The 21322-nt window shown below is 38.9% G+C and overlaps 1 protein-coding gene across 7 annotated transcripts in view; it reads left to right on the top strand.

Moving 5' to 3' along the window:
* Window positions 1-21322, top strand: part of ERC2 (ELKS/RAB6-interacting/CAST family member 2) — a 923400-nt gene that overhangs the window by 194182 nt on the left and 707896 nt on the right. The gene's annotated exons all lie outside the window — the stretch shown is intronic.

Raw genomic sequence — 21322 nt, forward strand, 5'->3', positions numbered from 1 at the left:
TTGGGATGGCCTTGGGAATATAGGGTTATTTGCCACTCTCCTAAGTGGTCTTAGATTATCTCATTTTCGTGTTTACTTTGGTGTTTTTTAGAGTTCCTCTTGTGGTGCTAGAGGACATCTATCCTTGTTAACAATATTGGTGTCTCTAGCACTTCATTCACATTCCATCTTTTTATTGTTAATTATCTGGAGAATGGGAATTAGAATGCCAAGCTTGTTAGAAGTGCAGAGTAAGTAGGACTTGAATAGATTCTCCTATGAGTAAGTTGAGTATCTTAGTGTGTTGAACTTGTAGATCATTTTAGTGCAAGTATGTTTTGATATCTCCTGTGGGTTTTGACAATGGTGAAATAAAGCTTGTGGAGAACTTGAGACCACATCCAGGAAGGTTCTCATGTGTCAGAATGTTAACTTGATTTCACTACTTTCTAGTGAAGATGGTGCTGGGAACTCTCAACTCTTCATTTTTTTAAAAAAAATATTTCATTTATGGGGTGCCTGGGTGGCTCAGTTGGTTAAGCCTCTGCCTTTGGCTCAGGTCATGATCTCAGGGTCCTGAGATCAAGCCCTATATCAGGCTCTCTGCTCATCAGGGAGCCTGCTTCCCCCTCTCTCTCTGCCTGCCTCTCTGCCTACTTGTGATCTCTCTCTCTCTGTCAAATAAATAAATAAAATCTTTAAAAATAAATAAAAAATAAATAAATATTTCATTTATTTATTTGAGAGGGAGGGAGCAAAAGAAAGCGAGGTTGGGAGTGCATAAGCAGTGAGGTAGGGACGGAGGGAGAATCAGGCTCCCCCTGAGCAGGGAGCCTGTCCTTGGAACGAGGCCGAATGCAGAGGCTTAACCCACTGAGCCACCCAGGTGCCCCAAAATCAAACTTTTTAAGCAGTATGTTTCCCTCAGCTTGTTTTATTAAACTATGAGAGTAAATTTTATCAAGTTGCCAGCCTGTCCATTTTGGTCTTTCAATGTTTGTTTGAAATTTAAAAGTAATTAGAGTTCCTTTGGATTAAGTGGGAAAGTTAAGTCATTTATACAAGTTAGGCTTAATATAATATAACAAATTTAAAGCTGTTTTAGTTTTCAATTACAAACTAAAAATTCTGTATTATTCTGGCCTACTGAAAATTTCTCAAGTTTTCCCTTTCTGTGAGTGTGTAGGGGGCTAGAACAAAAATGCATGTTAGAAATCTCTTGTATTTCTGAGTCAGTGAGAAAATCAAAAGCTGATTGGATTAATAGGCAAAAAATAAAAATCACTTTGAACTTGGTAGTGTCTTATAAATTACACAAAGCCCAAGAGTAAAAGGTTAAAGGCTTCTCTGCCTGAAAGACCATAAAATGAATGGAAATGGGCTAGTATTGTTGTATTTTTCTTTTTGGTACCATGATTTGTTGTTGTTGTTGCTCTGAAAATGCCTTCTCTAGTTAGTCTCCTTGTGGGTAGTAATAGGATTATTTTGTTTTAGGATAAATTAGCTCATGGCTGGGAAGATATTTACGGGGTTATAATTTCCATGAAGGAGGTTCTCCTTACATGAGGATGTCCATATTGAGACCAAATTAGGATCAAAATTTATAAAAATAATGAGTAAAGTTAATAAATTTAAATGGAGTTTCATCTTGCAATTGGAATAAAATGGTATTTAATTAAAGGAAATTTTTGAGTCTCACTTGACAAAATGTAGGTAACAAGTGTAGGTAATTTTTAGAAAAACAAAGGTTGAAATCCAAATATCAATTCTGATTTGGTATGAAATTTTTCTGATGGAATCAACAACTAGTATGATACAGTATCTGTCAGTCAAAATTTGACCTTCATACTGCTATTTTTAAAAAAACAGTCATTTTGCCGAAAGTATGTTAAAGAGCTTCTTCACATTTCCCAGCGGACTGTTTAATCTGTTGTTGTTCAGATAATTTTCTTTTGAAGTTCCTATCCTGCTATTGTCCTTATTAATCATCCCAGCTCATAGAGTGTCACTTGTTGGTGGCTCTGAGATTCGATATTTCCCTACCGCCTTACCTTCACTGAGTGTAAGATGTGTACCAGACACAGTAGTGGGTGTTTGGGATGATGTAGCCTTTCTAGTCATACAGCAGACACTTAAAGAGTAGTAATACCAAACATGGTCTACAAAAGGCACAAAGAATGAATCAGTTTCCATTAAGTATTGAGAACTCCTATAGGAAGTAGAATTTGAAAGGGGACAGATTTCAGGGAATGAAATGGGATGGAATAGCAAGATAGGGTGCAACCAAGCAAAAGCTCAAGGGTAGGAACACGCAGGACCAGTCCGCAGGGCAGTGGGTTGTGTAATTTGGCTAGCAAAGGCATTGAGAATCAGAGGCAGTTTGGGAGGGAAGGTTGGTGAGGCTTCCCCTTCTTGCAAGGTATTATATGCTAGAATGAAGTTACTAGGTGGAAGTCATTACCGACTGCCCACCAGACACTGTAGATACAGCTGTTCATAAGATAGACAGTGATGATCCTTATGGGAAACAACAGGTTACACATGGTTAAATCATTTCAATTATTAAATATTCCTGGGAATGTTTAACAGTTACTCAGAGGAGGAGAAGAAGGACTCTGGGTCAGTGGTGTTTAAGCTCAGCCTTGAAGGATCAAAAGAAAGTCAAAGAGAGGGTCGGGAGGGCATGGTGGGCATGAATTGGAGGCAAAGAGCATAGTTAAGTCAAATCTGGAGGCTCCCTAGAGTTGTGCTGTCTGCTATAGTAGCCATAGTCACATGTTACTATGAAATGTAACTTGCAATGTGGCTCTTGAAACCACAAGACTGAATTAATTAGCCATTCCTGGCTGGCAGTTACCATAGTGGACAGTAGAGGTCTAGAATACCTGTAACAGAGGGGATGAGAGAGGAAGGTTTTCATGCTGAAGAGGACCATCAGGGAGGGATTTTATGAGTATGGTAAACCATGGTGAGCAGTCGACTTTACTCTAGAGCTTTAAGGAATCACTAAAAGATTTTATGTAAGGGTGGGACATAATCAAATTAACATTCTGTAGTTGGCCTGAGAACAAGATGCTGCTGCTAGATTTGAGCAAGGAAGTGGTAGTAATAAAGTTGTTCCTAAGGAAAACTGATCTGGACTCGAGTGTGGGATGGACTAGACAGGGGAGGGAGGGAGCTGCCGAGGTCAGAGGGGGAACAGGTACAGTATAGTGGTTAGTAACGCGGCCTCTAGGGGCTCCTGGGTGGCTCAGTGGGTTAAAGCCTCTGCCTTTGGCTCAGGTCATGATCTCCTGGTCCTGGCATCCAGCCCCACATCAGGCTCTCTGCTCAGCAGGGAGCCTGCTTCTTCCTCTCTCTCTCTCTGCCTGCCTCTCTGCCTTCTTGTGATCTGTATTTGTCAAATAATAAAAAAAAAAAATAATAATGCAGCCTCTAGAGCCTAATTGCCAGAGCTAAAATCTGGGTCTGCCATCTTTGATTTCACAAGGTTGCTTCAACTCTGTGAGCAGTACTTGGCACTGGAGCTGGCCTCTGTCAGACAGCTATAGGGAGATTAGAATGGGGACTATTTGAGCTTGCAGTAAGCCTCTGGGAGCCATTGTGAGTTGCCATTCTGGGCGTGGAGCTCAGGGGCGATGTTCTCCTGTTTTTTGTTTCACTTGGTGCAGAAATTAAGGGCCCTTGGTGACATCTTATTCAATCTTATTTTACCTTATTTGGTAAGCTTTTCACTAAACTTTTATGGAAAGTCTGTTATTCTCATCTGCTTCCCATAAGAGGTGTTTGGCAGTGGCAGAGAGTCCCAGGACTTACTGGAGAGGCGTGGTTTCCTGAAGGTCCCTCACAATATTCGCATAGAGCTTGCTTTCCCCAGTTGCAGACCAAATAGACTGATGGAGCAAATTTGTTTTCTCTCTGGAGCAGACTGAGAGGTGTGGCTGGGAAGGTAGAATGAGAATTGGAACAGATAGCATAAGTGGAAATTAAGATTCTGTTGCAAAATCTTGAGCTAGCACAATTAGAAAAGGAGTCTTTACTGAAAGGGCAATGTGTGGAATCCAAGTGCTGGTTGCTACTGATTGTGAGGAAGGGCTGGCAGTAGGAGTGGGGTGGGGGGACCTGAGGGTTGAAAGGATGATCCAGTTCTTCTGAGCACAGGCTTTATCTGTCCTGCATCTTGGTCCACATGGTCAGTTAGCCAATGCTAAGCCTTTGAATTTATCTTTTATAGATAAAACTGGAACCTGTGAGAGGGCCCAGCTTGGGTCATTTTTTTTTTTTTAATTCTATTTCATTTTCTTTTAGTGTTCCAAGGTTCATTGTTTAGGCACCACCCCCGGTGCCCCATGCAATATGTGCCCTCCTTAATATCCACCACCAGGCTCCCCCAACCTCCAGCCCTCCAGCCCCCTCCCCTCTGAAACCCTCAGTTTGTTCATCCTTGCTCCTGTTGAAGCCTGACTTGCTAGGAATGACCCCCTGGAACAAGTATAGCTTCTGGGCATTCTTTTGCTTGGTTGTTGTCAGAATGGTGTTAGTATAGTATCATATCATATAATAAGTATATAATATACATACATATATAAGTAATAGTTTTCTAAGCTGTGCCTTAGATATTATATTAAAAATTACTCCAAAACCCATTTTCCCCCTATGTCTGTTACATCCTTAGCCACTGTGGTGTAATGCTTATTATGAAAAAACTCTTGATTTTGCCTTGTTTTTCTCGATATCAGTTATTTATACACAAGGGAGGAAGGACAAAACCTTATTTTATAATGATGCTTATATTGAATGTAATTTTGGGGGGAGGAAGAATTTCAGGGAACATCTTTCAAGAATTAAAATTTACTGTGTATGAAAGATCACATTTGAGATGATTGTGATTCATAGAATTAAAAAATAATTTTAAAGCCCTCAACAGCTATGCAATAAATGAATGTGACAGATTTTTTTTTTTTTTTTAAAGGGATGGGGAGAGAGTAGATGGGCAGAGGGAGAGAAAGAGAGAGAATCTTAAGCAGTGTGGCCAGACTTGGGACTCAGTCTCACAACCCTGAGATCATATCCTGAGCCCAAACCAAGAGTTGGACAATTAACTGACTGAGCCACCTCCCCCTAAGACAGAATTTTTGTTTTAACAACTTTGGTAAATATTAGAGGTAAATGGAAAATAAATCATCATTCAAGTTGTACAAAGTGGAGTTTCTGGTGCTTTCTGTGATATATTCCACTTCTCCATCTTGAATAACATGTTGAACCAAGAGACAGTTAAAAGATACGTCTCTAGTTTAGGGTTGCCAAACTACAGCCCATGGGCCAAATCTAGCTGGTCACTTCTTTTTTTAGATAAACTTTTGTCAGAGGACTGGCATGGCCATTTGTTTGCATATTGTCTGTGGCTGCTTTTATGCTACAATAGCAGAGTTGAATAGTTCCAGCAGGAGACCATTTATGGCCTGCAAAGCAGAAAACGTGTGTTATCTGGCCTTTTACAGAGAAAGTTTGCTGACCCCTGGTTTAGATCATCTGAGGCAGTGGCTTTTAAAGTGGCAATGAGGGGTCTTAGAGTTCTGTGAGGCAGGCTGCGATCAGTCAAGAGGTAAGACCTAGCAGAGCAAGGAATCTGGGCCCCTAGTCCTGTTTTCATCCAGAGTTGTTTGGCTTTGTTGGGCTTCTGTGTAAGATGTGATATGGAGAAAGAAAGGATTGTCTTACTTCAAAATGCTATCAAAGCTACTGAGCTGAAAGCCCAGGAAGGCATTCAGAACAGAGAGAGGGTCTCTCTGAGAATGTCTGATTATTTCATTGTGAGCTGAGTTGATTGTTGCCTTGAAAAGATGTCTTCAACTTAAAACAAAACAAAACAAAAAACAAAACCAAACCCTTGATAGGAATTTGGACACTGACTCGGACCTCTGTAATTACTGACTTGTTGGAAATTGCTTTTCAGTCTCAGGCAGGGTGTTTTCCCTTTTTATAGGCAGAGATGCTAACCCTCTTTCTGTGCTGCAATCATATTTTAAAAAGAAGATATGACTAGAGCTGATGAAGGAATGAAGTTCATACTCACACAGCTATGGCTTAAAAGTAAAATGTGCCAGATCCTCAACTTTGGCTCTTATTCTTAAAGCATCAACATATTAATTTGGCCTTGAACTTGATGCCATGGAAAATAGCCTTTAACTTAGCTAATTTCCTCAAGTGTTTCTATTTTTGTAACTTAGGTGAAAATCTAAATATGAGTTGCAAGAGTTACTCAGGGTGAGAAATGGAGCCTTGGGATTGGGGCAATAAGGGTAAGGCCATTTGGTTTAGTTTAGATTAAACCACATGAACTGCAGTTGTTTATCAAGCTTGCCATGCTTGATGAAGGTTTTAAACTGATGCATTAAGGTATATGATATGCTAAAACAATTGCAAAGTTTTGCCAATTTATATGGGCAGAAACTTGGGGCATATGTTTGCAAATGAATTGTCAAGGTGTTAGATCAAGGAGGGTGGAATTTATTATTTATACATGTGGTGCAGTGACCAGAAGTCATGTAGAAGGGAAAGTCTAGAATGGGTGGTAGGGGTTGGGTAGTACTTAGTTCATTCCAGAGGTTTTGCATATATTATTATCTCATTTAATCTTCATAGTGTTCCTGTGGGATGGCTACTATTATCCCTATTTTACAGATATGGAAACTATTAATTAAGCACTTCTTGAGGTCACACAACCAGCAAGTCCTTAAGCATGTCGGCCCAATGTTTTTCCAAGGGGTTGTGGTTTGAATTAGAAGGTGAGTGGGTGTCTGGGAAGAACTCCCTTGCACCCAGCCCCATTTCATGTGAAGGAAGGGAGAATTAGATATGGTCTCCTCAAATCCAGAAGTTTCAGAGGATAATTCAGGAGGCGTTTAAAGCAGTGGAGGAACTTAGCTTGATTCCCAGAGCAGCAGGAGACTCGATGCACATTCAACTGGACTTGTGGGTGGAAATGTGACAGTGGGCTGAGGACAGCCCTATGAGACCCAAGCTCTAGTGTGGTATGGGAAAAGCAGCAGAGAAATCCTGCACTGTCTTGGGAAGCCATGTCAGATGCTGAGAGCACTGGAAGACTTGGGGAATCCTGGGGTAGGGATGAGAAGGGCTCAGAGTACATGGACTTTGTTGAAGTCCATGGCAGGGGCTCCAGTCATCAGTTGATGCCAGACATCAACACCCAATCCAAGGTGACACAGCTATTCAGACACTACCTGTAGGTGGCAAATATGCCCCAGAGGCTACTTTCCCATTTAGGAAGTTAAGGATAAATGAGAAGATGGGGAAAGAAGAGAATTTTTAAAGACTTATGTTTAAGTAGTGGTGACTGGGTTACTTCTAATTGCCCAGGTTAAGTTACTGTACCTTTGTTCTTTACTAGGGGTTATAACTAGGAATTTGGAGGCTACTTCAAAATTCAGATATAAAGATATAATATATCTTTGTACATCAAATATAAGATTATATTTGCACATTGTCTCTTAGTTGCCATTATGATTTTTAACCAAAATCAACTAAATTAATTATGCTTTTAATTTTGTTCACATTAACGACTAAATTGTAGTTTTTGAATATTTAATGGGGTTGGAAACCATGTACAATTATTTAATATTGTGAGACAGGCCCTTATTATCCCACATTTTATAGTTAAGGAAACTGAGGCTCAGAGAAATGAGCTTACTTGGCCAAGGTCACACAGCTGGTAAATGAGTGAAGCTAGAATTATTGATTCAACATCCATTTTGGACTTTCAGAACCTGGCAAGGGGCTTGACACATAATAAGAACACAATAAATATTTGAATGAATGAATGATTACTCTGTTGTGTGGCAGAGTCAGTTGGCCAGTTGGTATGTTGGGAATCCTGTTTGGAACAAAGCAGGGAAAGAAAAGTTAATCAGAGCTGGATCTTCCTCTCAGTCCCTAATGTGCTGTGCATTCTAACTCCAAGCCAAGCCTTTGGAAATACTCATGGGTCCTGTCAGAAAATATACGGAAAGCAAAAGAGTTTTAGAAGTGAAAAAAAAAAAAAAAAAAGTTTTGTGGTTTAGAGACTCCTGAGGAACGTTAACTCAGGCTGAGTACAGTATGGGGGAAATATATGAAGGGCCAAGAAAATATTTCATATCAATTCATGCCTCTTAGAATTGCTTTACAACATCCCATCATGTTGCTGTAATCCATGAGCAGAATCAGAGTGGATAGCTTCCAGAGCAGATATAAAGAAATTACGGCTAGTTCTCTGGTGCAGAGTAGTACCAGTTTCAAACTTGGGCACCAGGCTTCTCCCAACCTGTCCAACCAAACTGACAATACTTTTGTCTTTTTCCACTTTGCATGTAGGTTTCTGTTAATTTGATTAAGACACCAATTCTATATGTAGGTGCTAAATCTCTTGTTAATATCTTAAGGTTGAGGTCCTAATTGTGAGCTTTTTTTTTACCTACCAGAAGCTTAAGTCCTTTTGAAAACTTATGGTTTTTGATTTTTGGGAATTTTTAGAATTTGTGTTTCATGTATGGGAGAGGGTTCTCAAGTCTGAGTGTGTGTGGGAACAACTGAGCATTTCCAGAGCCTTCCAAATGCTGTGTACATTCCACCTGGACTTTGAGAGTGGTCTGCACCCCTACAGTTATCTCTCAAGCCTCTTATTTTTAATTGAGTGATAAGAAGTCTCATATTTGGTATAAATTACTAAGACAATCATATTGGGGAAAAAAGCTTGTCAACATAAATGAGTCTTATCCTTTGATTCTGTAATTCTACTTCTGGAATCTATCCTTTAGAGATAATTCTTAGTACAGAAACAGTTTTATGCCCAAAGATATTGAGAGCAATTTCCCTCTTTTAAAATTTTTTTTACTTTTATTTTTTAAAAGATTTTATTTATTTGAGAGAGAGTTAGCAAGAGAGAAAGAGCAGGGGGAGAGGGACAAGCAGACTCCCTGTTGAGCAGGGAGCCCTATGTGAGGCTTGATCCCAGGACCCCAGGATCATGACCTGAGCTGAAGGCAGATGCTTAACAAACTGAGCCAGCCAGGTGCCCCAATAAAAGAAAACTTTTAAATAAGATAAAACTTATTTTATTGACAAATATGACAAATATGAAACTAGTAGTGATGTTATACAACCACCACAATGATTTGAATATTACCAAATAAGAAACGCCTGGGTGACTCAGTTGGTTAAGTGTCTGACTCTTGATCTAAGCTCAGATCTTGATCTCAGGGTCATGAATTCAAGCCCTTCACTGGACTCCATGCTAGGCTTGACCCTTACTTAAAAAACGACAGTACCAAAGGTACTTTATTTCTTACTACTTGTGTATACTTTATAATCTTCATTCAAGTTATTATTATCCCCATTTTTCAGTCTTGTGAACACATAATTCCTTCTTAGAATAACCAGCTTATAAGGTATAGCAGTGACAAATAGTGAAGCAGGTGAATGAAGTACTCTGAGAGGAGCTGTGAGGCTGACACTTCATTGATTCCTTGGGATGCCCATAAACATAACAGCTACAGTTGTTTTCTTGTTGCTCTTGAAATTTTAAATTTATTTATAAATGAAAATATATTTTAATTTTTCAGCATAAATTGTAGCAACAATCCTTGGAAGCTGCTTTTGTAATCCTATGTAATATTTACTATGTAATATTTACTACCCTATGTAATATTTGCTGTATTTGGGGAGGGGTTGCTATATAAAGTCTGCCTTTCTTTGAGTTTATTTTTCTAGCCTCTAATTCTTTGATTTTTGTCTCCATAATCACTACTAGGTATTGTGGTTATCCTTCAGGCTCACACTCAAATGGGACATATATGGAAGACATCAGACATAACTTTTATACTCTGAAATTGTTTCTGAAAAAATATAACTATAATAAAGATGAACTACCACCCATGTTGATACATAACATTAGGATCAATCCATAGCCAGATTTTAAAAATAATAACCATGAGGACATGAAAGGAGAATATTATTTTAGAATTTTTAATCAATATTTAGTATTATCTAAGTGCAGTAGGGTGTCCTTCAGCCTCATAGGCACTTAAAATGAAGCCTGTAGACCTTCCACAGTAGAATTTTAATGCTAGAGGAGAGGGGCAGAGGAAAATGTCCTATAGTCTACCTCCTTCAGGTCACTTCTGCTTGACAGGCTACAGGCAGTACTGGGAACCAGTTACTTAAATTGCTGGAAACCTTATGTGTAAAATGTGGAGGCAGGAGTTGGATTAAATCAGCATTTCCTAAACATTGTTTTGAGAAACTCCAGTGCTCTCTGAGGAGTTCAGAGGTGACCACAAGTAAAGAGTTTCCCTGATCAAATACATGGGACAAATGCCACATTTCCCTTTGGAGATTCCCAGTGTATGTGAGTTTATTCTAGGCTGTGAGATACTCTGTAGTAAAGACATATTTTCCAATGTTTCACCCAGCATGACTTAAATACATTTGATGACAGAATCCTGTTAGCAAGGAACATATTTTGGGAAACACTGAACTACGTTTTTTTCCAAGCTTCAAGATTCTGGGGTTTTAAACATGCCATCCAAAGGTTGCTTAGCAACATGACAACCACTTGATTTTCCCACTAGATGGCACCCTTGAATGAGATTTACTTTTTATTTTCAACTAGTTTTCTCTGTGGACCTTTCTGGACATCGCTGTTCCCATGTAATAGGAGAGAAGAGTTATGAAATTGATTTTAAGGCCATTCTGGTAACATTTTACCAGCTATTTAAGATAAAACAGTTGTGTCAACTGTAGGGATAAATAACAACCAAGTTTGAAATAATATATGTTTTTTATCTCACTAGAGCAAGTAACTTTACTATTATTATTATTTTTTTAATTAACATAATATTTCTTTTAGGGGTGCAGGTCTGTGACTCATTAGTCTTAATACAATTCACAACATAGAGCAAATAACTTTGTAAAAAAAATATATGACTTGAACAATACTGATGTGTCTTATTTTTTCACATTTTAAGTCAGACTTTAGCCAGACAAAATTTAGTTAGACATTTGGGTTGTTCTACCGATCAACTTGAAATCTGGAATTGTGAGACTGTCAGGGAATCTGGTGGCAGTTGGGGACTTTCTTTAGTTACTATGATGGGTAAGAAGTGTCTTCAGCTGTTACACGTGTATGTTTTGTTAGAGATTACGGAAATATTATTGTGCTTAAATGGCAGTCCAACATCAGAAGGTCTGACTCTCTAGGCAGGCTGTGGTAAGTGGTCTCTTAAAGTCTGCTTCATGTTCTAGTAAATTTTTGATTGGTTCTTTATTAAAAATGATTTGCTATTAGGCATTAAGATTTTGCTGGTCTGTGGGTTAGTCAGTTAGTCTGTCTTTCACTGGGTCTCACTGTTGTAAGGTTAAGCATATTAGTATCCCCCCGCTCCCACCCCTTCCCTGGAGTTCATGGAATTTCACACGTTGGTTTAAGGGTGCCCAGGAGTTTTGGAAAATGAAAGCAGCTTTACTTAGGAATAGTCATGCTTCGAGTCTGTTCAACTGGAGGATGTTTACCTATTAGAAATGTGTGCCTTTTTAATGATGGAAAGGGAGCTTTTAAAAGTATAATGAAGAGGCTTCCCAAACAGCTTCCTGAATTACCTGAAATATAAGTGTATATTGGGGGTAGGGGTGACAACCCAAACTCTGACTGGAGTTTTATCTTGCTCTTTCAATGCTACTTTTTGAAGGTGAAATCTTTGTACGGCCTGTTAGATCTTATTACAGTGAAAGATTCTTTCTGAACCCCAAATAGCACCCTGAAGACATTAAAATTCTTCCACTTCCCAAAGGTAAGTTGTCTGCACGGGGATTTTCTTAGCTATGCTCTCAGACCTGCTATCATCTCTTGCTTCATGTTTTGTGTTTTCCTTTTCCTCCACCGTGGTCAGCATGGCATAGGCCCTAGTTTTTAGCTAATCTTTGGGTCTTAGATTTTTAGCATAATTTGTGTGTTGCACTCTTATTTTGTTACAGTATCTTTTTGAGCATTTTGATGCAGATTTCGTGAGTGTGGTTTATAATGAAAATGTCAGTTAAACATAATAATCATAGTTAAAAAAATAGTAAAATAAAAAAATAATAATCATAGTTGGTGTGTATTGAGTGCTTATTGTTCCAGGCACTGTGCCAGGCAAGCATTTTACGTGTATTAGCTCATTTAATCTTCAGAGCAAACTGAGAGGGACAGATGTCTTTTCTGTGGCATTTTCAGATGAAAGTGGGGGACAGATGTCCTTTCTATGGCATTTTCTCATGGCTTATGTTTTACCATCACATGAAAGATATGAAATATTCTTGTCCAAATATTTTGTGGAAAGTGTGTATGAGTCTTTGTAAGGTAGAGATAGGTTGGGCCAACTGGCCACAAGTTAGTAAGAATCTCCTGATAATGAGAACTCAACTGCCAATTTTGTTCTCAGCTCTAGACACCAAGATTTCTTGGCCTGATGGCTTCATATTCAAATATGTTTGGCCATGTTTCTCAAAACACTGAGTTACTATACTTTGCATTAACAGTGCTTGGCTTTGTCTTTTATGCAGAAAGCCCCTCCAGGCCTCTGTAATGTGCTAAAAAAGATCTTGTCTAAAACTCATGAAAATAAATAACATAAAACTGTTCTGAATAAATTTGAGTTAAGTGAACAGAACCCTTTTCTGTGTATGTGTATTGCGTACATACAGTTGTGTGCCCCATGAACACATGTTCTGTCGTTGGGCCTACGACCAATATCCTCCATAGCGAAGGACATCTCATAATTTCCATTATAAATTATTTTAGGGGTTTATAACTAATACTGTAAAAAATTCAGCCCTGCCTGGAACTTACTTTATTGTGTTTGCAGAATTAGTTATTGCAAGGAAGCATGTAGATGAGAACGCGTCTTTGTCTTAGCAGTTGGAGGTGGTGCAAATATTTTTGTAATTGTTGTGAAGGACGGGAGGGATGCTGGAAGTATTTCAGGGACCTCAAAGATTCAAGTGGCAAACAGTAACACATCAGTTGGATTCTGGTTGTCTGAAGGGCAAATACAAAGTTTGACCATTAACTTGTATGTCAGTTATAAACAGGCAGTCCATATGGCATAGCACTGAATTCTGTGAATCTCTCTCTTTTTAAAGAAATTAATTGGTAGAATGAGTGCATTATTAGAGGCATATAAATTTGTTTTTATTTTAAGGCCAAGACTCAACTCAAAAGTCCCTTCTTTGGAAAGCCGCAATAATTTCTAAAATATACCGAGCACTTTAAGGAAGTGCACGAAGCTCTTTACATTTGCTTTCTCATTTATCCCATTGGACATCTTTATTTTACAGATGAAGAAACCAGAGATCAGAGAGATGCAGTAACCAGCTCAAGATCACAGAGTAGGAGTTGATAGAAGAGCTGATAGATTCTGGGGTGCAAGAGCCTGTAGTCTGTACTGCAGTGTGCCTAATGTTTTCTGATTCTCCCTTTTCACTGACATTCCTTTAACATGGTTGTTCTCAGCCTTGGGGCTTATTAGAACAAGCCAAGGAGCTTAAAAATGCAGACATGCAAGTCCCACCCAGATCAATTAAGTTAGAATCACTGGAAATGAGGCCCAGATGATTTTACTCTGCAGAGAAGATGGGCCGAGAACCGTCTCCCACACACACTTTATTCCTGGTCAGCTTTTATAGTTGTGAGGTCAATTATTTCTCATGTAAAAGCTTAATTAATTCATAACCTACTCACTTAAAATTCGTACCAGTTTGTATGGGCTGAGCCAAAGTTTCCCTTTGCGAAGGATTTGCTAAGTGAATTAATAGATGACTCTGGAGCATAAAGGAAACATTTATCCTATTAAAGAGCACAAATAGCTTTCATGCATAATTGAAAACTGTATTCATTATAAACAAATTGATAGGTGAATTTCACGTCATTGTAATGTCTGTTAAATAAACTTAAACACTCTTCATCTGCTACATTTTATGAACCTGATTATTTGCTTTAGAAAAATGTTTTTAAGAAAAATACTCTGTCATTGTAACTTTTGATGTAGTCAACTTGAGATTTTTCTCACCTTTAGTTGAAATTAGCTTTTGCTGTGTGATACACTATAATGTCATTTTGTAGCTAGGTGTTTTGCCTAACCCATGAGATTTCATATTTCTTAAAGATCTCATCTCTTACTTTTTGGGGGTACTTATGCCCATTTTTTCCTGAATATTTATTTATTTATTTTATAGAGAGTGGGGTGGGGGAGGGGCAGAGGGCAAGGAAGAGAGAGTCTTAGGCAGACTCTGCACTCTGCATGGAACCCAATGCAGGGCTAGATCTAACAACCCTGATATCACCACCTGAACCGAAACCTAGAGTTGGACACTTAACTGACTGTACCACCCAAGCGCCTCTACTCATGCCCATTTCTTAGTGCCTTTCACCTTTCGGGTGCTCTCTGAATGCATGCTTTTGACTAAGGCAGTGCCTCCTAGGGCAAAACAAAACTTCAGTTGAGGAAAATGTAGAGCTCACATTCATCCTGTAGACATCAGATGGCTAGTCATATTCATATAGGTTATTTATGATCCACACCTGTGGGATTGGTCCTGCCCAAGCCACACCAGTTGTTGTTGAATTTTTACTCCTGGGAAGATGCAAGAGCTCCTGCTATGCAAATGATATATTCCTAAATGTGTGGTAGATCTCTTCAATGGCTCTAGATCATAAAATAGGGAAATCATGGAGAGAGACTGTACCTGGTCTACTGTCAATTTTGTGCATTTTCAGAAAGGCAAAATGGTGCAGTAGTAGTTAAGAGCTAAGGGTCTGACATCAGTGGACACAGGTTCAATGAAAGATTATTCCATTTAGTAACAGTGTGGCCTTAGACAAGCAACTTATCTTCTGTGAGTATTTCCTCACCTTAAAATAGGATGTTGTGAAGACTGAGTGAGTTAACTTATAAACATGATTGGAATAGTGGAAGGCCAAATGTAAATGTCAGTATAGATTACCTCTTAGTATTAGTATCAAATGGAACTAATAGATTTAAAGCAGTAGCTATTAGCAGTGAATGATTCTGCCTCCCAGGAGGATTTGGCAATGACTGGAGATAGTGTTGGTTATCACAATGTGGCAGGTGTGGGTGTGTGTGTGTACTACTGGCGTTTAGTGGGTATCGGTTAGGGGTACTACTAAATGTCCTACAATACACAGGGCAGCTCCTACAATACAAAATCATTTAACCTCCAATGTCAATAATGTCAAGGTTGAGAAATCCTAGTTTAGAGCCTAATAAGCACAGGTAAGTGAAGATAAATTAGCCAAGAAGAGTTGAAATATTAAAATACCCTGGTATATTAAGAGAAGGCAATTCATGAAGATAAATGTTTCATTTCAGAATCTAGGGAATAGGGACGCCTGGGTGGCTCAGTGGGTTAAAGCCTCTGCCTTTGGCTCAGGTCATGATCCAGGGTCCTGGGATCCAGCCTTGCATCAGGCTCTCTGCTCAGTGGGAGCCTGCTTCCTCCTCTCTCTATCTCTGCCGCCTCTCTGCCTACTTGTGATCTGTCTTGTCAAATAAATAAGTAAAATCTTAAAAAAAAAAAAACTAGGTTTTTAAAAAAAAAAAAAAACTAGCGCCAGGGTGGCTCCATCAGTTAAGCATCTGTCTTTGGCTCAGGTTGTGATCCCAGGATGCTGGGATCAAGCCCCTCTCAAGGTCACTGCTCAGTGGGGAGTCTGCTTCTCTTTCTCCCTGTACCACTCCTCCTGCTTGTGCTCTCTCGCTGTCTCTCTCTCTCTTTCAAATTAATAAATAAAATCTTTAAAAAAAAAAAGACTCTAGGGAATAGATTTACTGTGATGGCTAGGGAAGAAATGTCACTCAGGAACAGTAAGGGAGGTTTGCTTTTAGGAAACAGGCCACAAGACAATGGTGAAATAAGCTTGAGAAATACATGGGGACACTATTTAGGAATTAAGCTGCTAAAAGGCATGTTCTTCCTGCTACTTCTGGAGCTGTCTTATAAAGAAGCATTCAGGTAGTGGAGGAACTTTTGTTGCTTTTAAAATAAAACTAAAAGTAATGTGTTCATTAATACACACAAATGTGCACACACATAAATATATGGCTAGTAAATTATGTGGAGTATTAAATTAAGGTTATTTGGAAATAACCTCTAATTCATAGCCAGCAGTACATTGGCTGTGTACTGACATATACTAGGTCCCTTCTGTATATCTTTAAACAATCAGGTTCAAACATTTGAAAATGAGTAGTTTTTTTTTTTTTTTATGAGTTGAATTCACATTCTGCTATGTACTTCACTATGAATACAATTGGTTTAGAAGACTAATCTAGTGTTGGAATAATCTCTAGTGACCTAGAACATAGGCAGAATTTATAATGTATTGAATATATATTTATTTAATTTATTATATGTTTTTAATCATTTTTAAAGAAGACTTTATTTGCTTGAGATAGAGAGTGCTCGCGTGTGAGAGAGCACAAGCAGGGGAGAGGGGCAGTCTGAGGGGGAGAAGCAGGCTTCCTGCTGAGCAGGGAGCCTGTTGCAGGTCTGGATTCCGGGACCCTGAAATCATGACTTGAGCCGAAGGCAGAGGCCCCACTGAGTCACCCACGCTCCCCTTATTATATAAATATTTTAAAAATCTTATATTCTTTAAAATAGAATCCAACCTCTTTGACGTGGCATCCCAGGTATTTTGCAGTGATCTCCAACCTATCTGTTGAACTTTGTCTCTCACCATATTCCTCACCCCCACTGTGCACTCCTTATACCAGAGTGATGATAATAGGAAGTCAAACTTTAGGGGCAGGGTTTTTTTTTCTTTGACCCTAAAGAGAACTTGTTTTGCTCCCAGATATATCACTTAGCACAGAGTGATCACTCAATAAGTAAACATTTGATTAATACATATAATAAATCTCTGTTGACAAAGTACAGAATACTAGCGCTGTGCCTTTTGTGTGTTTATTCCTCCCTCATCCAAAAAGATTTTCTTATGGAAATATATCTTCGCTTATAAAATCTACTCAAAAATTTTCTTCACAAGATCTTCTCTTATTTGTTTTCCTCAACCCGGTTCTATCAGAATTAATCTCTCCCTCTTGAGTGGCCCAGAAGACTGTGTTCTTCCATTTGTTGGGTCTGGTCACATCAATACCCTTGTCCTTGTATTGTATATAGCTCAGGGTAAGAAGCCATGACTGTACATTCTTATATCAGCCACAGGGCTTTTGCACAATGTACCCAAGTTCTGATTAATTACTCAGTGGGTCTTCCCCTTGTCAGGACCTTGAGGTTCTGTTTGCTATCATGCTATTACGATGTGTTTACTTTGAAATAAGACTAAGGAGATAAAGTCTCAGTAGACTTTAGCTCCCTGAGGGTAGGGTTGTGTCTAATTCTATTTGGTAGTTTCTTATCTAGAGTAGCATAGAGAGCATGCTCCAACAGATGTCTCAGAAATGATTGATGCCTTGAATTGCTGTTGGGTGGCTAAATGCTTTTTTGTTATATATTGTTTGCTGTGTGAAAGGCAGCTGATGGTCTTCCTAGCGTCTGTGTGATGAACTTAATTAGGGAGGTAAATGGAGTTACTCTATTAGTCATATAGATAGTGTGGGACTGATTTATAGACTAGATCTTAACTTGTAAAGAAAGAGTAAGACGGAGGTAAAAGATTCCTCTATAGAGAGAAATTAGCCTTTAGAAGACCTTTTAGCTTGATTTAGAGGTATGCTCCCCTTAGATTTCTAAAATCTCTGACACTTAGCATACATTAACTCTTTTTCACTTGGTGCCAGAGGGTACTGGGAGAGTAAGACCAATTTATAATATAGCCCCTGTCTTCTAGGGCCATGTGCTCTAGTGCACGGTGAAGCAAACTTTTTCTTATAGGGGCAGATGACAAATATTTTAGGCTTTGCTGGCCATTCAGTCTCTTTTAGTTAAACAGTTCTGCCATTGTTATGTGGTTGTAGCAGCCATAGCCGATACATAAATAAGCATGACTGTTCAAATAAAACTTTATTAACAGAGCTGATGGCCTGGTTTAGCTTGTGTGTCACAGTTTGCTGACCGACCCCTGGTCTAGAGTGTGGGTGAGTGTATATATATGTGGATGTGTGTATGCATATAAAACTAGTTGTTCAGGTATGTGCTTTTTACTGTTAATATTATAGGAACTGAGGTGGGAGGGAAGGCTGGCCAGGGTAGTAGGGGAGAGGCTTGATGACAGAAAGTTACCTGTTTGTCTCTATGGTCACATATATAGAACTGTTCTTTGTTCCATTTTCCTATCAAGAAAGTTTTGTTTTTAAATTTTTATTTATTTATTTATTTTTAAAAATATTTTATGTATTTATTTGACAGAGAGAGATCACAAGTAGTCAGAGAGGCAGGCAGAGAGAGAGAAGGAAGCAGGCTCCCCGCTGAGCAGAGAGCCCGACGTGGGACTCGATCCCAGGACCCTGAGATCACGACTGAGCCGAAGGCAGCGGCTTAACCCACTGAGCCACCCAGGCGCCCCAAAGTTTTGTTTTTTTAAAAAGTTTTATTTATTTATTTGACACAGAGTGAGAGATCACAAGTAGGCAGAGAGGCAGGCAGAGAGAGAGGGGGAAGCAGGTTCCCTGCTGAGCAGAGAGCCCAATGTAGGGCTTATCCCAGGACTCTGAGATCATGACCTGAGCTGAAGGCAGAGGCTTAACCCACTGAGCCAACCAGGTGCCCCAAGAAAGTTGTTTTTGAAGTTATTAATTTTCTCATGTATTTTACAAGTATTTGCTAAGTGGTCATTATAGACAAATGTTCCTTCTCACTTTGTCCAGTATAAGAGTTGGATGTATTTTCCATATTTTAATGACTTATTTTATACATTAGCATCTCTGAAATTGGGATGCATCTCACAGTTGATGGTGTTATTTTAAGATTTTCCTTTCTCTGAAGGTATAAATTAAGATGTGCCTTACAATTATTGGTGGCTTGGATTGAGAAGAAATATGGTAGCTGCTTTAGAACTGCTTTTTAGTGTTTTCTTAAACAAGGTCATTTACTGTATATATCTTAGTTTTTACTTTTACGTTTACTCAGCAACTTTTTAGACACAAAGATTCTGAGAACATTTCAAATAAAGATTGAAATGCATTTTTAAAGAGATTGGCTACTTCACATGTCTTAGTTAACGTTCTATTAAATAAACTTCTCATGTCAAGCACAGCTTTCCCTGTGCTCTTTGATAGCTTTGACTTGTTTCACAGATTCAGATTCCCTTCATAAAGGTAAAATATGGACCAAAATTTCAGAAATACATTCTGTGGACTAGTGAGGAACCTGGTCATAGCCCACTGTGTCTATTACCTATAACATTCGCTTTGTTAGAAGCACAGAATTTGAGAACAGGTGTTGGAATATATGTGTTTTCCCCCAATTTATCTCATTTTTATTTCATTGCTCTCAGATTCTCTAAAACTACGAAGTTCTTTATGCAGGACTGGCCTAATTAGGAGAGCTTGGGAAGGTTTGTAAAAGGCTTAATGTTCCCTCTCTTTCCTGTCTGTATAAATCAATTAAAATGGACTATGAAGAAACTCACACTCAAATCATGTGTAACTCTGGATTTTATTGCTGTGTGCTTATTTTGTACATTCAGGGAAGAGGTTCCGCTCAACTGTATTTATGATTTACGGTAGCTAGAGATACATTTCAACCAGTTTTGTGATATACGGGAACACAACACAATATAGAAACATTATTTATTGCCCCTATCAGAAGAGGAAAGCTGTTTCTTACACTGTGCTTATAGTTTAGTCAGTGTGGATAGTAAGCACATCTGTCTTTGTAATTAGTATAAAAAAAATCAGAAAAATTAAAATTCAGATTAGTATTTCACAATTGACATCTGTAAATATTTCTAAGTTAATCCTCCTAAGTAATAATAGTAAATACTCTTCAGTTTTAGTGGTCTTTGGCTCCTTTTGGCATGGTTTTCATTTATTTGTCCTCTTTAAAGTTATTATTTGAATGCTGAGTCTTGAAATAATCTCTATGTAGTTTTTTCTTCTTGTGTATTTTAGAAAAGGTCTTCAGTGCAAGAAGGTGGTTAAATATTAATTGCCAGTTGGTCATTAGAGAGAGATAAACTGTAATTCTTATACCACATGGAGAATTTTACAGTGTGGTATTTCGTGTGTGTGTGTGTGTGTGTGTGTGTGTGTGTGTGTATTCTGAGGCATTTCAAACTAGTTTTACTTAATGACATTCTTTGCATAAGGCATGCAACCTGAGAGGTAGGAAAGAGCAAGCCAGAGGCTACAATTCATTCAAAGATTTCTTCTTGAAATAACTTCGGAAAAATAAATTTTATTATTTTTTTCCCCCTGACATCTTGAATTGCCTTTTTTACCTTGCTTTACCTTAAAGTACTTAAGTGAAAAATATAAAGACTTTGTAGAAAAGGCCCAAACTAAGGAGCAATTTTGTTAAGTCCTCTTATTTTTACACAGGAACCAGAGTCAGGCAGCCCCTACCCTTTGTGGGGCCAGGGCAAATGCTAATTGAGACCCACAGACCAAATGTCTAAATATGGTAAAGGTCTAATCAAGCTCTGCCTGCTTTCTGCCTTGAGGGCTACAATCCAGTGCTGCTTGGAGGCAGCAGGGACCTCAGTCACTCTAGGGCAGCCCTGTGGATCTGCAAGAGCATGATAGGGTAAGAGCTGGGGTCAGGCCTAAGTCTCCTGGACCCTCTGATCCCCAAATGGGGATGATCTGCTTGAGCTCTCCAGGGAGGTGTGCTGGGCAGCTATTCTACCTCCAGGCCTTACTTGTCGGATCAGGCCTTCCCGGGGTTTCTACGTGCCTCTCACATACATCCTCTGAGCAAGGGGAATGGAGGGAACAGAGTTATCTGGGAGATCCTTATTTTGTCCTTGGTTTCCAAGGGCAGAATCTGTGGTTCATCCTCTCATGGGCTCTCATCTCAGTATCCTTTGGCCTCAGTATCCTGGGGGCCAAGTTCAGCTAAGGAGTCCCTCCTATAGGCTTGGGCAGTTACCAAATTAAAACAAACAAACAAACAAAACTTTCTTATAATTTTGAAAAGAAAAAAATTTGCATTTTGGAGTTTCTCCTGTGTGGAGTCCTCTAGTGTGCGGCCCAGAAAAAGGGCCCCTCTGTCCTAGGTCTAAGAGAGATCTAGGGGCTTGGACAACATTACATAGCTAACTAGTGGTTATTGTGGTATTACGATCTTTTTTAGAAACTACAAATTTTTTCCATCAACCTTATGACTT

The sequence above is a fragment of the Mustela putorius genome, unplaced genomic scaffold, assembly GCF_011764305.1.
Source record: "Mustela putorius furo isolate JIRA1106 unplaced genomic scaffold, ASM1176430v1.1 tig00000095_pilon_pilon_pilon, whole genome shotgun sequence".
NCBI lineage: Eukaryota > Metazoa > Chordata > Mammalia > Carnivora > Mustelidae > Mustela > Mustela putorius.